Source organism: Lissotriton vulgaris, chromosome 5 (genome assembly GCF_964263255.1).
Source record: "Lissotriton vulgaris chromosome 5, aLisVul1.2, whole genome shotgun sequence".
NCBI lineage: Eukaryota > Metazoa > Chordata > Amphibia > Caudata > Salamandridae > Lissotriton > Lissotriton vulgaris.
In genome coordinates, this window is record NC_141693.1 from 83550110 (window position 1) to 83568423 (window position 18314).

The window sequence follows — 18314 nt, forward strand, 5'->3', positions numbered from 1 at the left end:
TAAAAAAAATGTTTACTTTATTTTTTTATTTCTCAGCTTATGTACAAAACATTTATGCTCAAATAGGATAGGAGAATTTGTATCTGACAACTATCTTCTAAGCAGTACTCCTTTGAACATTGGTTGCCTGCCCATCCTTCAACCAAAGGGATACAAGGTCGAGCTGCACCCAGCGATGGCATGAGCACCAGAGTCTTGATGTTCCATCATATAGCTGAATCATATGATCAGAATTCGCCTGTTTTGGCGTTGTATGCATTCCACTGACCAATACCCCCAGTATTTTGAAAATGTGTCACCATCACTTACTGGGCGAATCTAACCAAGCCTGAATAGTAACCCTGGATAGGTGCAGTTTATGAGTTGATTTAACAAGCAATAGTGAGAAAGCGTTCGTCAGGGCAGCCTTTCACAAGTGAGTCTACTTGAAGCTCAGAAATGTCAGTAGACACTGCAGCCAGAAGTCTATATGCCAAGTCCGTTCTTTCAAAGGCTGAATGTTTGTAAGGTCACTTGATACGGTACATGACCTTGCGCTGCATGCGATGCTGAATATCTCCTCGTCGCATCATCAGCTGCAGCACTTTGTAAATTGCATGCTCCGGGTATTTCTGTTTGATGAAGTCCTGAACAATGCTGTGCTCAGACACCTGCGAGCCAATAGAAAACCGCCGCTTCACCTGCTTCTCGATCCGAGACAGCATCTCCTGGTCTTCCACTGTGGTGAAGCCTTCAGCACCAGAGAGGCTGCCATACATGGCAGCATCCAGCGTGGAAACCTGGAACAGTCTCAGTGCCTCGTCGACATCAGTCTCTGTAGCAAAGGGCTGCAGACGCATTTTGCTGAGGGACTCGGAGATCCGTACAATAGCCTCCAGTTGCCTGACAGTTATGGGGATGCTGGATCGCCGGTCACTCTCCCGCTCATGTTCCCGGGCCCCACTTCGCATCAGGATGTGCCGGTCCTTCAGCTTCTCCGCTGCTGCAGCAGAAAGTCGGGGTCCACATCGCTCTCAGCAGTACGCAATGTACTTCTTGAGCACGTTGAGCTCTATCTCTCCCTCCACAGCATGGGCCTGGGTCAAGGCGCTCAGATGCACATTCATGACGTGCTTGGCCAGGGCCATATCCCGTTGTTCGTTGTGCTCGTCCTTTACTATGAAGATCATGTCGAATCGAGACAAGATGGTGGGCATGAAGTCTATATTCTCCTCACCCTTTGTGTCATCCCAGCGCCCATACACAGAGTTGACAGCAGCCACAACCGAGTAACGTGAATTCAGGGTGGTAGTGATGCCAGCCTTTGCAATAGAGATGGTCTGCTGCTCTATGGCTTCGTGAATGGCCACGCGGTCATCCTCCCTCAACTTGTCAAACTCATCGATACACACAACTCCTCTGTCTGCTGAACCATGGCACCACACTCCATAATAAATTTCCGTGTCACCGGGTCACGCATCACAGAAGCTGTTAAACCAGCAGCACTGCTACCTTTCCCAGAGGTGTACACCCCAATAGGCGAACAGCGCTCCACAAACTTCAGCAACTGTGACTTGGCCGTACCAGTGTCCCCCAGCATCAGCAGGTTGATGTCACCACGGCGAGTAAGCCCATCAGGGAGTCTCTTCCGGGAGCTTCTTGATGTCTGCGCTGCCGTAAATGGAAGGAGCTATGCTCTTGGCAACGGTCTCGTAGATATCTGGCCGGGAGGACAGTCGGCGGAACTCTTCCTCCTCCTGTGGGGTCACGGCACCTACAGCGCTGCGGATTGCGCCATCTGTGTCCACCTGGATGCCAACCACACAGATATAGGAGCTGCGAATGCCCACGCCAACTCGGTCACGCCCTTTGCTCAAAGTCATGCCAGACTTCTTGATGGAGTATATGCCCATGATGGTCACCCGATTGCCTGGAACCACTTTGTCACAGAGATACCTATCACAGTAGAGCTGCATGTGGCGGGGCATCTCTCCGTGAGGCACAGCATCTGGCGACTCCTGCAGCTTCAGTGTCTGAAAGTCCACGCACTTGCACTTGCCCGGGACTATGAAGTATGGATCGAGGGGGCACTTGGGACGCCCGGTTTGCTCCGTGTTGCACTTGCGCGGCATGGCATATCCCTCAAGCCCCGGCCGCACCACGATGTTATTGATGACGTTCTGGAGCTGTCGAAGCCCGACATGACTATAGACTGCAGGCACAGAAACAGCGGCTTGAAACGGAAAGACTCGCACACAATGTTAGTTCCCCCACAGCGACTAAGCTAGAAGCCGCCAGCTGTATCTTCGTTTTTCCGAAAAATATTTTGTATTGTCTTCAGAGGTACTGCACCTCACTCCCCTCCTCTTCGGCTAATTGTTTCGTTTACGGATCTCTCCACAACCTCATAAAACAAGCATTTACAATGCCGGAGACACGGACAGCGGGAGGGGGGGTGGGAAAGGGCACACGGACAGCGGGAGGGGGGGCGGGAACGGGCACACATGGACAGCGGGAGGGGGCGGGGGAAGACAGGACAGCAAGCACTTACCAAAGACGACTTCTTCCGGCGGAGGTCGGCGGAATGACAAAAAAAAAAACCTCCCTCCCCAAAAAAAAAACACGCCCACAGTCGCATGACGTAGCGAATAGCCTAAAAATCGCCGGAATGCCCACGGATCTGCTTGCAGAATGACGAGCAGATCTCTCTTCCAATGGCTAGCCTCCATTTATGGAGCTAGCCAATGGAAAGAGAGGGCGGAACAAAGCCACACAGTGTAAGTCATTAGATTTCGCCTGCGTGAAAGACTGCTTGCGCAGCTTTCGACAGGCGAAACCTAAAAAGCAGGCTATTCCATGTTTTTAGGTCTCGCCTGGCGTTAGCAGCGCGCATGCGCTACTCTCGCCATGCGAAGGCTTCTTGTAATCGATACGGTTCCAGAAGTCGTGTATCTGCTGCGCCTGCAATTGTAATTGGCGTGCGTTGGTTTTCATCACTAATTATGCTGAACATGCTTCGTTGATTGCACAGGAGGGTTTCTAGTCCCTCCTGGTTGCCACCCTGTCCGCCTTAGGCCACGCCCACTGAGATTGGATGTTTTACTGGCGGCGTGAGAAGGTGGTTTTAAGCTTTACTCGTGGAACTTTTTTGTTTACTATGTTGCAGAGTGCATGTGCAGACTTTTCGTGTTGCACTGTCTGCGCTCGCCTATACACTTCGAACTGAGTTTGTTCCACCCCCTCCCTGGCTTCTCTCCCGCTGTGCTTTCACGCCGTTCTGTTTATTCCGACCCCTCCCTGACCTCTCTTCTGCCGGGATTTCACAGGGGCTGCATTTTGTTAATTGCAACATTGTGTTCTAGCATTTTAACAAGAAGTGGTTATGGTAGACTGAAACAGGCCAATGTCATCATGTCTATACTAGGCAAAACACCCAGCAGCCATGTTTTTAAAAATTATTTTTCCATCCGAACAGAGATCTCGAACGCTAGACTGCGCCTGAAAGTCTGCTTCCTTGCTTTGAGGTGCTCTCACCCGGTTGTTTAAATCGTCTCGGTTTATCGCTTTGCTTTTGTTTACTTTATTTTAACAAAGGCAGACACTTAGTGTAAAACCCCACCACCCTGATGACAAACACTAATGGATATCCCGGGTGAAGACATTACCCCAGATGTCAGCATTCATACGCTTGGAAGCCTGGTGTTTGAAGCCTAAAAAACCCTCTGCGGTGAATGATAACTTTGACAGAACTCTGGGACCTCACAGACTCATTTAAAATGCTTAAGGAGCTGAGAAAATATTGTAGTAAATTAGTCATGCTAACCACGTGAACTGCTTGAACAACATAGGAAGGACTTAAGCCTTTACTACTGAAGTACACTGCGCTGTGTGTGACGTCATGATGATGAAGAGCCGCCTGACCGAGACCGGGGAGGCACGTGGCAAGGGCAACCAGTTGAGGGTCTGGTGGGGAGTCCAGTAGGACAGCGCCTGAGAGATGGGCACAGCAGGGAAGAAGGGGCGGGATGGGGTGAGAAGGCTATAGGATAACAACAAAACAGTGATACGAAATTTAGCCACGCAATGCTTTGTACATGGGGATACTTTTATAGACCTGATAAACACTGACAGGGTTTATTTACTAAACACAGCTTTGCAGGCAGAAAGTATCACGTGGAAGCACAACAGTATGTGTGAGTATTGAACCATCCTTAGCGACTGTCAGCGTTTATTGTCACACTGGCCGCTAAAAAAAGAACTCTAAACAGCCTTCCCTATTTTTTTTTTAGCTAATTGACTTTTTTAATTGAATAATGGCTCTCTGTTGCACAATTCATGCCCAAACAAGCCTGTGCATGCCTCCATGGAGCGGGTCGAAGAGCATTTTCGTTTTGTGACAAGCGATGTCCACGCTTCTGCTTTGTAGCAAGGGATCGGTTCTTCCTGCAGGTATGACTGCAAGCCTGACAGCGAGAAGTGAACCCCCTCCCCCACCGAATCCATCCTCCCCCAGCCGCCCTTGCTAAATTTTGTCGGGAGGACTCGGACCCTCCTCTTATCTGTGCAGCATTCCTTGGTGAGTTACTGGGATGTGCTGCACAGATAAAATAAATACGTTTATTTATCATTCATGAGCAGTTCACCGATTGGGGAGCAGTGGTGAAAGTATATAAAAGTTATGGCATCTGATCCTGAGAACAATGAGAGAGGGGTCAGTGAGTGTAGAAGCAGAAGCACACATGTAGCTAGAAAGAACAATTGTTAGCCTGTCACATGCAACTAACTGTATATAATGTGTAATGCACATAACTTAAATGATAAAAATGCTTTGTTCAGCTGGGAAAGCTCAGTCAGTTAAAGCTATCACTTCAGACTTCTCTATGAATAGTCAGAGGGTCAGTCAATTTTCTTTGTTGTTTAGAGTTTTATATAGCGCAAACTAGTTCTGCAGGACAAGAGACTATGCCTAACCCAGTGGGTACATACTTCTGTATGTTCACAGGCTGGTAGTGTTGGGGTAGACCTTTCGTTTTAGCTCTCCTGAGGTAACAATGTGGGACCAGCTGCAAAATGTCTTTTTAAGATAAGCTTGCAGTTTTGTCCTATTGCTGAAGGTTGGTAGGTTAGGGAAGTAGTTTCTGGGACGTCCTTTAAACAAACATTTATAATGCAATAGGTCTCACTTTTGCCAGAGTTTAAGCTATTAGCATTGTAAATGACAATGCCTTTTATTTATATTTTAAAAACCAAAACATAAATAAAAGACATTGCCATTTACAATGCCAATAGCTCAAACTCGCGTAAATGCGAGACCTATTGCGTTGAAAATGCAATATGTCTCACCTTTGATTAAGTTAAAGCCATTTGCTTTGCTAATGGTATTGTATAGCAAAGCAAATGGCTTTAACTTAAACTATTGCATTTTTAATGCTTGTTTACTGTAGTGTGGGAAAGGCTTAACTATCCATTTGGTGAAAATACATCTTTTTCTGAAATGTTTGGACATCTTTTTAGCATCAGACCTGCAAGATCACGTGCTAGCACATTCGTATTGCTTGCGAGACAGTGTTGTTAAAATAATATATATATATGCTGGAGCACGCCTGTTGCTTACCATTTGTTGGCTTGCATGGCACTTTTCTTTACAGCCTCTCAATTCGTCAAGGCAGGTCTAACATCATTTCTGCTCCTCTCTGTGGACGAGGGACCAAGCACTGATTGATCCAACTTAATCAGGGTCCTCTGCTCCCAAAGTGATTGAGGTATTATTTTGTTCTGTTTAACTTTTAGTGGCCCTGCAAACAGTACGTGTGTGACTGGTAAAACATGCCCAGCAGGACAAACAAAATTGCAAAGCTTTATTTGCTATAGTTAACTTTCATTTATTTTGCCAAGACTTCTTTTATTAATTTGCACTCATGTATTTTTTTTTTTTGCTCGTGGGCACTGTTCTCAAAAGGTGAGGATTATTTTATTGCAAAGCAACATTGTTTCTTTATTACGTGTAATTTCTGAAGTGATGCTTTAACCCATAATCATGCAGTATACACCCCAATCCACCCCACACCAATCCACCCCACTCCATCCAGTCCACCCTAGACAAATCAAAACCAGCCCACTCCAATCAAACCTCCCACTCCAATCCAGTCCACTCCAATCCACCACACTCCAATCCTCCCAACCCAACCCACTCCAGTCCAAAACAATCTGCCCCACTCCAACAATCTCCTCCACTCTAAGAATCTGCCCCACTCTAATCTGAATAACACTGCCCCACCCTAATCCAAAACAATCTGCCCCACTCAATCCAAAATAATCTGCCCGAATCCAATCTACATGTGATCTGCCCCACTCCAGTCCAAAACAATCTGCCCCACTCCAACAATCTCCTCCACTCTAACAATCTGCCCCACTCTAATCTGAATAACACTGCCCCACCCTAATCCAAAATAATCTGCCCCAATCCAATCTACATGTGATCTGCCCCAATCAATTCAAAACAATCTGCCCCAATCCAATCTGCCTCATTCCAATCCACATGCAATCTGCTCCACTCCAATCCAAAACAATCTGCCCCAATTCAATCTGCCCCATTCCAATCCACATGCAATACGCCACACTCAATCCAAAACAATCTGCTCCAATCCAATCTGCACCATTCCAACCCACAAGCAATCTGCCCCACTCCAATCCCAAACAATTTGCCCCAATCCAAACTGCTTAATTCCAATCCACATGCAATCTTCACCACTCCAATCCAAAACAATGTGCCCCCCTCCAATCTTCCCCATTCCAATTCACATGCAATCTGCCCCACTCAATCCAAAACTATCTGCCCCACTCCAATCTTCCCCACTCCAACAATATGCCCCACTCCAATCCAAAACAATCTGCCCCACTCCAATCCAAAACAATTGGCACCACTTAAATATGCCCACTCCAATCCAAAGCAATCTGCCCACTGAAATCCACCCCACTGCAATCTTCCCCACTCCAATAACCTGGTCCACTCCAATCCAAAACAATCTGTCCCATTCCAATCCAAAACAATCTAGCTCACTCCAACCCAAAACAATCGGCCCCACTTCAATCTGCCCCAATCTAATCCAAAACAATCTACTCCACTACGTTCCAAAATAATCTGCCCCACTGCAATCGAAAACAATCTGCCCCACTCCATTCCAAAACAATCTTCCCCACTCCATTCCAAAACAATCTTCCCCACTAAATCCAAAAAACGCTGCCCAACTCCAATTCAAAACAATCTGCTTCACTCCAAACAGTTCGACTCCAATCCAGAACAATCGGCCCACTACAATCTGCCCCATTCTAATCCACCCCAATCCAATCCAAAACAATCTGCCCCATTTCAATCCATCCTACTCCAATCTGCCCCACTCTAATCAAAAACAATCTGCCCCACGCCAGTCTGTCCTACTCCAGTCTACCCCACTCCAATCCAAAACAGTCTGTCCCGCTGCACTCTGCCCAATCCAATCCAAAACAATCCCCTACTGCAATCACTCCAACTCACTCCATCCTATTCCACCCCACTCTATGCTACGCTGCACCACTCCACTCCACTCCACTCCACTCTTTGACACTTCACTACATGACACTGCACTCTACAATACTCTCTGCCACTGAACCACTGAACTCTACTCCTCTTGACTCAACACTACAACACTCTGATCACCTTACTCCACACTGCAACACTCTACTCCAACAAATTCATTCTACAACATTGCACTCCCCCACTCCACGCCACTAACATTTACCCATGCTGAGCAGGAGCCACACTGGTGTACAATATGGCAAAAAATCATTGCCAAAGCAAATAGCTCTTGTATAGGCGAGACCTATTTGGCTTTGCCAATGCTTTTTCTTAAATGTCTATAGAACTCCTACAATTTTGGATTCATTTTGGAATCAGAGCGGAGACGTTGTTTAGGGATTCTCATCTTCTTGCAAGCCAAAGGATTAGAAAGACAAGAAAAGTTCCTTTGTTTTATTAGAACCATTTGGATGTGATGTTGACAGTAAGTGGGGAGTGTTTTTAAAATCATTTCTTTGTACGTTTTTTATTGTAGTGGGTGGCCATGCCTGGAAGAAGGATTATAACTCTTGTGCCAGAAGTGTTCCTGTTTTTTACCAGCCGGTTTGGCAGCGGCCGGCTGGGCTGTCTACCAAGGAGCCGAAGGAGCTTGGCTGCACCCAGTACCTGGTTGGAGCTAAACAGGTAGGTAGGTCTAAGGCATCAGAGAGCTTGAGTTCAAATAGTTTGTGTTGGAGTTGGGATCAGTTCCAGTTGTGGGTGTAGACGACTGAAGAGAGTGCACAGCTAGCTTGAGAGAGTTGGGACCAGGCCCTTTCCAGACTGCTTTTATGTGGGTGCGCTGTGGCCTGACTGGGCTTGTACAGCGTAGGTTAGCGAGCGCTGCCTTGTAATCCATCCAGGAAGACTAACAACAAGACTTCACAGTGAAGACATTAAGACCCAGGCAGGGGCGGCTCCTCCATTTGGGCGGAGGACCATCACCCCACCAGCCCCAGAGCTGAAAAATAAAACATTAATAAAGTTAATTTATTACCATTTTATTTTTCAGCCACCCGTCTTGAACTGTCAGGACAGGGTGGGGCCAGTGCTGCCGAGTGGCAGCAGCAAAGAGCTGTGCAGTTTAAAATGTGCATGTCTCTTTGGCCGGCCATCTTGAGCCAGCCAGCCAGCCATGCACATTTTGGAGTTCTCTTAGCTAACTGTCTTAGACAGCTGGATTAGAGAAAGCTCAGGCCCCCTGTGCTCTTAGGAGCGCTGGGAGAGCCCGCTCTATCCAATCCTGGTGCAGCTCTGACCATTACACCACATCATCTACCCGCTTTCATGATTAGTAGTTGGTACTGTTTTACGCGCGCTAACAGGAGATATAGGAGGGCTGGTGCAAGCTGCCTGCTGATGAGAGCCGCAGTACTTATTTTTTTTACAAATTGTAACCACTGCCAGGCATGGGCCCAGTTGGCCCATACCAAAGGCTATCCCTGAGCGAGCATCAAGTCGAGAGGGTGTTCCTTCAGATGAGGTGAGCCAAGAAACAAGCTGAGTAAGATTTAAATGTTGGCACTTGGCAGGAATATTGAGTAATGTTCAATAGCATTGGGATTATCAGTCCACAGATTAAAATCTCGCAGAAAAAGCAGATGGGCTGATTGAAGAGATATTGATAATATATGGTCAGTTTAAGTATATGTGAAAATTCCTGCAACCAGCGGGCAGCAGTGCTTTAACTGGAATGAAACAGATTCTAAAAGGGGTGTGGCCAAAGAAGCCTAACTAGGTATACTTTCCAAGAGGTGTGGTGTATGTAATAAAGGGCATGACTTAAAACATGTCAACTAAAACCCTGTGCTGCACACAGTGTCACCTGACCAGCATTCAGGAGCCTCTCTGGGTTTGTTGATATTGCATCCAGACATATCACCAACATGTTTCGTCCCGGGGTAATGTGACCTGACAGCTTCTTAGCAAATATATGTGAAGAATGCATTTTGAAACTCACTATTTGGCACAATTGTTTCAAAATGTACTTGGGGGGGGGGGGGGGGGTTGTCTGCCAGCCGGGGGTTGGCACTGGTGGTGGAAACTGGTGATAATACCTCGCGCAGAGAACTGGAGCCCTCACAAGAAACCCCTTGGGCCCTGGCACTTATGTTTTTTTGTTGTTGCAAATCAAGCACTGCAGAACATGTCAAGGAGGAGCACAGGGTGGGGGGAGAGAAGAATGCAAGACAAATATGGGTCCACGTGAGTTTTACAGAAAAAAACGACTTGTTGGAAACACTTTCATTCTAAAAGGCATTTAACAAGTTGGCAAGGGGATTTCAAACACTTGGCCAATGTCTTCATCTTTTACATTTCGAGAAAAGCTCTTCAAAAAAATGGATTCACCAATATGGAATGTAACATTTTTTTTGAAAGCTCACATACAATCGTTTGCATTTGTCGGCAGCAATGTCTGCATGGGAGCAGCGTCCTCTCGGTTTCCCACAGCAAGACCTGGAGTTGGTGTGACGAAAGACCACCCCCATACATGTCAGTGGCACATTCCAGCGGGAGCTTTGAAGTGTGTCCAAGTATTATTTTGTTATGTTACCCTGAGAGGACTGGAAGCAATCTCGTAGCTGTCAAACACTGATGGCCTCATTTATGAGAAGTGACGCAAGGCTGCGTGAAAGCAGTGATGCGTCTCTTCTCAGTGCGCCCTTTTTGCGACATGATGGATGCGTCATATTTACTATATGACGCACCATGTCGCAAGGAGTTACAGATACGTCAGTATTTCTGACGTATCTTCAGGCGCAAAAGTGACGCATTGCTGGAGGGTGTCACAAAAATGACGCAACTCCAGCAATGTGTTCTTTCACATGTGAAGCAGGCGTACGTTTGTGTGGCATTTGCACCCTAAAAGGCTTACCTACGTGGGAACGGCCCCCCTGCATACATTATACCTGACGCAGGTATAAAGTAGCGCAGGGGTTTACAAAGTGTTGCATCTAAGCTTAGATGCGTCACTTTGTAAATAGGTCGCACCAGGAGTCATGTTTTACGCCACCAATGCATCACTAAAAAAACGCATTGTAAGCACAAAACTGTTGCAAGGCCTCATAAATAAGGCCCTGAGTGAGGTAGGGCTTCGAAAGTCACGGGACTTCTTGAAACTTCCTGGACTTTTTCTGATGGGTGAATGCGAGGAACAGGTTTCAGACAATGATCCTACAAGAACTCCTCTATTTTTCTGACTTCGTTTTTTCCTAACTATAAGTAAAACAGAAATATAATAGTTTCTCATATCATGCTGAAAATGGAACATGCAAAAATTTGGAGAAAAAAATAGAAAATAATAAAAAAATAACTTTGCCGGAAAAGAAGTTAAAAAACTTTCCAACTTTGCCAAGTTCAGAACTTTGGGAACTTTGCCCAAATCCCCCAGCACACGAACATTTTGAACGCCTCTAGATTAAATCATCCTGCATCATGGGAGTCATCTGACTGTCCTAACTCAGATCAGTTCCACAAACTTTCACTCTCTTGGCAATTTGTGTTTGTCACCATAGATCATAGGGTATCTTAGGGCCTCATTTAGGGTTTGATGGAGCGGGAGCCTTTTTGGAAATGAAGTAGGGTTCTTGTAGGTAATCAGTCCAGTAGCCAGTAGTGTAGATTATGTAGGTTTATTTAGTTGCAGGTAAGAGGGTAAAGGACCCACCGGGAACAGCAACCTGCTGCTCGGCCCCACTCAAAACAACTGACCACTCATCCGAACCATGCACTCATGAACATTCTATTACCTCACACTCACACGGGATGAGCAGCAAGGAACTAGGAGACACAGGATATAACAAATCTCCTTCCTTCAGACAACAATAATAAGAACAGGAAGCAAAGTGAAAGAAAATACATATTCACACTTGTAGTACACATAAGCAACCAATCCTCAATCACAAGGAAAGATCACATTACATCACATTAAAATGTCATCCCTTAGGTATTAAAACAAGATCAGGTCACATAAGATCATATAGCATGAATCATTACATTCCTTGAATTTTAAAGGAAGATCAGTGTAAAGATAGATCACATATAAATATTACATACTATATATCTTGTGCATTCCTCGCCAGGACTGCGCATGCGCAGGCTCCCACACATGCGCAGTTTCCAGATGAAGCTGAAATGGGCAAGGATGCGCCCGCAATAGGGTAAGTTTTATTTAAATGTAATTTTAGGCTTTTAAATATAATTTAATACAGTGGGCAGGATGCGGGGGCGGGCGGGTGGCGGGTGGGCGGCCAACTTCCGTTCCGCCCCCAAATGTGCAGAGATTTGCCTCAAATCTCCGCCTTCTTAGCGCAAGGGCAAATCTCCGCACATTCCGTGGGCGGAACGGAGATGTCCGCCCACCCCTAGATATAACGAACCCATCCCAAACAGGAGCTTTCACCGGCTAATCCTGCATTCCCTCCATATCATTTAGAGGGGGGCTAATTTGTTTTTGACCACCAATGGAGCTTCTAGTCAATGGCAGAGACCTATCCAGCAAAGGGTTTTGATGCATTGTGCAGACCGTGCTAATTTAGGGTGATCGTTACAGTACATATATTCCTTTTGCAAATCTGCCAATCATGCCATACTAGACCTAACAAGGGAAAATAAACAATGTCCCCCTTGAGCAGAGAGTAAAGTCACTGCGTAATTGTTTCTTTTTTCATGAACAGTCTCTGGGATTTGGAAATTGTTTCTGAAAAAAGCATCAGGTCAAACAGCATGGCTTCATGCTTGCTACTCAGCTTTGTTAAAAGTGTCTCTACGTTAGTGGGGGTGCACTTGCGGCAGAGAGATCCCTGTGATCATGACAGCATCTCCAGATAGGGTGGACGGTCCTCCAATTTGGAGTGGAAGCCAGAGCCTATACTACATAATTGTTTCTAAAGCTGTGTATCCCCAAAATTGGATATTACTGGGTAATTTCTCTGATAGGTGTGTCATCAGGAGAAAGCTTCCATTAGTTGATGAAATGTGGAACGAGAGCCTGTTGCCAGATGATACGAACAAGACGTTTGATGATGGACCGCACGCTGATTTTTGTTGCTACTTCCCTTCTTTCCCTTAATTAATAACAATCTATTATTGATGTAAATTTATATTTGACTTTTATTGAAAATATAATGTCTCCATTTTTTAATAAAAATCTTTTTGAACCATTTGACAAATATGCATAAACATTTAGCAGACACCAGACACATCAACATTAGGTTCATCGTTTCAAAGTAGGGGAAGATTGGCAAAAAGTGCTAAAGTTATAGAATGTGCCAGTTTTAGGCCGAGCCTACTAGACAGCGCAAGGTTATTGGGAGCAAAAGACCTTGTATGGACTTGTCAAGACACTAACAGGGGCTTACAGCCCTCCCATTGTTTACTATTGCGTGGCTTTATTGACACTCATTTGCTTGCTTCTTTTTCAGTGGCTTACCTTTTTCGTCTTTCGTTTTTCCTGTCCTTGGAGCATAGCCTTCTCACCATCCTTTGATTGGCTGACATATCCATTCATTGCTCACTTTTGGAGAACTCTTTTTAGGTCTTGCCTACCGACACTGAATGTGTTGCCGCTGTGAGGGGTATTGCTTACTATTAGGGGCTTTTAGCCTATCCATTGCTTACCATTCCTTGATTTAATTGTCAATCATATTTTCTGCCCTCTAATTGCCCAGCACTTGCCGATGTCGCTTCCTGTTTTTAGGTCTCACTGAGCCAGTCTATGCGCTGCTCTGCGAGACATTTAGTAACTGGCATTTCAAAGTGCTGCCACCAGCTTGCGGCAACGCGCGCAGCCGCCATATGGCTTTCTGCATTCCAAGCATGGCTGGATCCAGGCTTTCCTTTCAAATGCTCCTCCTCCTCCCCCACCATAGAGCATGTCCAGCTCTTCCCACTGGCAGCTTCTCCGGGCGCCATCTGACCACTTTCAATTTAATGGCCGCAGGCCGTGTCACTTTTTCCACCTCCCACGATCACTTAAAATTCCTTCCCCGCGATCACTTTCGCAGCCGCGCGGCCAGCCGCTCACTTTCATTTTCTTCCAGCATGGCCACGTCACTTTTTCCCCCTCCCCGCGATCACGTTCAATTCTATCCCCGCGATCACTTTAGGCTGAGCAGCAGCAAACCCCACAATGAGATACAGGTCAAGGGGACTACTGCTGATATTTGTTCGATTTGCCCGTTTTAGCATGACGTTGCCTTTCATCCTTCTGAGGACAAACGTGCAGTCCTATGTTATAAAAAAAAAAAAAATTGCACTCTTCATCTGTCTTTGGATACCAAGAAGCGCACACCCACTGTAAAACGTCTTGCACATCCTCGCTCATTAACATACACCTGACTTTTATGATGCATTTCATCCAGCTCTTCTAATCAAAGACTTTGTGCCATGGCTGAATCTTCTACGTGAGCCGTCATCTATGCAAAGACTGGAGGAACCTTGCTGGTAGCCTATCAGGATTCACTATTGGGGCAGGAGTTGATCCTAATTCACCCGCTCTATCCAACCTGCTCAGAGGACTGCAGGCTTCCTTGCTTGAAATGCATCATTGCCCAAGCTGATCGCTATCTTTAGACATGCTGCGCTGCACGAAGCATGTGTAGCATGTCTGTCGAATTGTAAATGTGGGAGAGGACCGCAATTAAAAGCATCCCTCACAAGGCAATCCTGTCAGTGACCCCTTTGCTTGTTCTGCTGTCAAGCACGCTTTGTGATGTCAGCACACAGGTCGCGGAAAAGTAATCACCCAAATTGACAGATTTGTCCATTCAAGTCCAGTCAATCTTTATTCGGTCTCTTTTAAAATAGATCATAACAGCACATTTTCATCAAATACCCCATAAAAATGGACAAATACAGAGTATAAAAACATTTAGGAACATTTAAAATCATGGTGAGCTTCGAGTGTCACTTATGCTGGGGCCAGTTAATGTACGTAAAATTCGATCTTGCTTACAGCATCAGGGCCAATTGGCAGGCTCGCAACTTTCTCTTTCTCATACAGGCCCATAAAAAGGAGGCTACAGAGGAATGGGAATGCATAGCCAATAGGTCTCGTCTTTGGGACATTATAAGTGTTTAGTTATCCAGCACACTATCCTTCATTAAACAACATCTAGTGTTGCATGGCTAAACACTTATAAGCTCCAAAAAGCAAGATCTTTTGGCTATGCATATGATTGTTTTGCTTGGAACATGCATCAAGTGCAGATTGATGTAGTTTCCATTATTGCTTTATCCCCCATGCGCCCGCCTGTTGTTCATGTTTCTTGATAGCCCCCACCGACTCATTGTTTGTGTTGCTTTATATGGTTTGTCTTGCTTTATCCTCTGGCTCCAGCCCGTTGGTTGTGTTGCTTTATCCCTACCGGACCTCTGTTTCTGTTGCTTTGTCATCTCCCCCCACTTGTTTTTCTTGCCTTTTCCCCTCCCACCTCATGTTGTTCATGTTGCTTTTTCCTCCCTCCATTATCAGCCAGAATTTTAAAAAACACTGTGACGGAGCCAGCGCTGGCCTTGTCGTAGCACTTTTTTCTACAACTTTTACCTACGTTGCACAGCAGCCCAGCTTCTGTGCAACGTGGCTAAAAGCATTGAAAAAGCCAATAGCTCTCGTAGGCAAGAGTTACTGGCATTGCCAATGCTTTTTTTCAAACGCAGAGTCTCAAGGTATTTAAACGTTTGTTCAAAGAAGAGGCTTTGTCATATGGTTACTACGTTTCTATATATTGTGTTAAGTTAGCATGAGCTTATTAAATGTTTAAACGCAATATTTTCTTTCAGCTTGAGTTTGCACACGACACCTAATTGTTATTGTAGCTTTCAACCTAGACGAAAGATGTGATTTATTTGAGAATAATATGTTATTGCTCTAGTATCAGTCGTGCTTGGTACACTTGGTACAACTGTCTGTTCACCGAGAACTGCACACTCTAAGAATAACCTAACACAAGGTTGCTGAAGGCCTGATCCTCGCACCACGTTAGACATAACACAAATAATGTTGCTGCCAACATTGGGCTCTACGCGGGTTTAAGATACAGTTACAGGGAATGAATCAACACACTTGATGCTTCGCATGCAGAGAGCTGGTAGCTGTTGATGTGATCTCCTCCTACTGAGAATTAGAGGTATGGGTCCGCCCTGCTAGCACCCAGATGAGACCTTCTTAGATATAATATAATATGCTAATTAGGGTGCGCGAAATATAGGTGATACAGAATTCTATAGATTTTTGCATCATAACATGCTATCACCTTTTGCTTATTATGGATTAGTGACTATGCTGCTAACTCTGATTTTTATAATATGTATGTTGATATTATACAAGATACTGCGTTTGAGAATGTTGCATTGAAAAATAAACATTTCAAACTTGCACGTGTGTTCTTTGCCTCCCAGTTTCGGTTTGTAATGATTATATAACGAAAGAGTGTTCATGTGTTCCACGATACCTGAGGTACCCTAAGTTCATGTTCTGGATTGTGTAAGTCATTGATAAGTTACTACTACCGATGAGACACTGTAGCTAGCTTGGTAAGGGGATTTCTGAAACAAAGGTGAGTTTTGGATCATCCTAACTCACCCAGGTTCTAGATCTCTGTGCACAGTTCTGTGGGAGAACGGAAACCCTGCTACATGGCGCCCATACGTTGATTGGCCTTATATCATGACACTCGAGTAGTATATCATACAAACCTTAACGCCTTCATTCCCGTTTCCGGAAAACTGCAGTGTCGGGAAAACCTACCTATTTTTGAAATAGGTCTTTTTCAAGCTTGAATCTATCTGTAAACGGTTTCTTTGAATTACTACCCAGTTGTGCTACAAAGTAATCTTTGTGTTTTCACTTTCCTGTGCTGACATGGCACAAGCCGTGGACATCCCGCAGCATAGTCGCATTGCGGTGCGTGACCATTTGCGGACTTATGATGTTCCTGTGGAAGGCTTGGCTGTCGTTCTGGTAGTGAGTGCGGAACCTGCTTACCCGTACGAACTGTTTTATTCGTGGGTGACGTTTCCGCCAGTGGACGCTTATTCTGGAGTGTTCCATTCATACACTGCTTCAGCTGTACCGGCTGCGTATGCTCCGTACAGAGCACTGGAGGTTCCTATTGATGCTTGGCAGCATGGAGTTTGGTTTGGTGGCGCCCTACCACACTCATTGTCCGCTTCGAGGTTAGGTCCTTTGTCCATTCCGGGCACACCTTGGCCCGCTTTGGCTGGATTCACTCCTCACCCTAATCGCGCCACTTGTAACGTGGGAGATCTGCGCCGGCTTCATGAAGTCGCGGTGGAGGTGATTAGAGCGCTTGTTCATTACACTAGCCGTAATGTTCAGGACGCGGCCCCTAGAGGTGCACAGCTTCGTGCAGAACATGCTGGTCTGAAAATCAATCCGGGCATGGTGAATTCCGTGATGGGTAAAAAGCCCCAGGACAAGGATGATTTTCCGTTCTGGCTTGCTGAGAAATTCGGCCAGCTGGAAGCTGTGTTTCCCAACACGAGTCCGGGTGATAAACACCGGATTCTTACACTAAGTTTACCGAAAGATTTGGCACCTGAACTTGTTGACTGTGAGACCTGGGGTAAGACTTTTGCAGCGGTCTATTCGAGGTGCTATGGCACCCCGTCTGTGACCAATCTAGATGGGGTCCTTAAACGTGTTCAAGACGAACACGGACCGGAGTCGGCTGTTGAATTGGGTATGCGCCTGTGTGGCTCCTTTGATGTAGTTTGCGATCTGATCCTTGCGAATGTCAAGGGGGATGCAGTGAACTTTCAGGTTGCTAACGCATTGGCGTTGGTTCCAGAGGCCGAACGACCCCGACGGTTAGCAAGGATAATTGTGGCTGCTTATAAAACGGTTGGCCGCAATGCCATGGGGGGTAAAGCTTTTCCTGATAAAGAGAAAAAGCAGCCCAGGGTCAGACATCGGAAACTAGTGGTCAACAAAAGTCCAAGAAACAAAATTGGCCTAAAAAGCAGAATCAGGGTAAGCAACAACAACAACAAACACAGGTTTCTGCTCCTGCGTCTCCGTTGCCTGCGCAGTCGGATCGTCTTTATGATTTGCGCGACCGCGCGATGATTAAATCGCCTGAGAGGTTCCAGGCATCTGGCCAACGCTCTCCTCGTTCCTTTCAGGACTCATCGGCTCCGTCAACCGGTGGTGGAGGGGGCGGCAGGGGTCTGGGTGGCCAGCAAGGACGTGGTCAGCCCCGCCCGCGAAACAGTGGAGAGCAGCAGGAAGGCTCTACGCCCAAGAGACCACAGTTTGCCACGAAGAAAGTCGCCGCCCTGACAGCGCATCGTTATGCCCCAGATAGTGAGAACGCGGCTTCGGAATCTGACGTGGGCTCTGACCTTGCTGGACAGCGCAGCAGAGATTACCATAGTGAGAGAGGCCCTCCGTCCACTGTTGAAGGTGACAGCGACTGATACTTATGTTGTGATTGAAACTGCTGATACGCATGTTGCTCCCCCTGAACGTCTTTTTGAAATTCTCCTGTTAATTGAAGGTGACATGCAGCGAACTGTAAAAGGGGTATTTTGGGAAAATCTCTCGTCTACGTATGACATTTTGCTTTCGGAGGCTGACTGGCCCCCACCTTTTGTTCTCGCAGCTCCGCGAGGGGAGGAGGTAATCCTACCCAGTTTCGCGCACACTGTGCCGAGAGTGGAAGCGCTGCATTTTGCAGAAGAGTGGGCTCTGGCGCTTGCGCCGGCTGTGTACCGCAAT

The 18314-nt window shown here is 46.2% G+C and overlaps 1 pseudogene; it reads right to left on the reverse strand.

The window, feature by feature from the left end:
- Positions 1-376: 376 nt before the first annotated feature.
- LOC147710261 (DNA replication licensing factor mcm5 pseudogene) overlaps positions 377-18314 on the reverse strand; it is an 89798-nt pseudogene continuing 71860 nt past the window's right edge.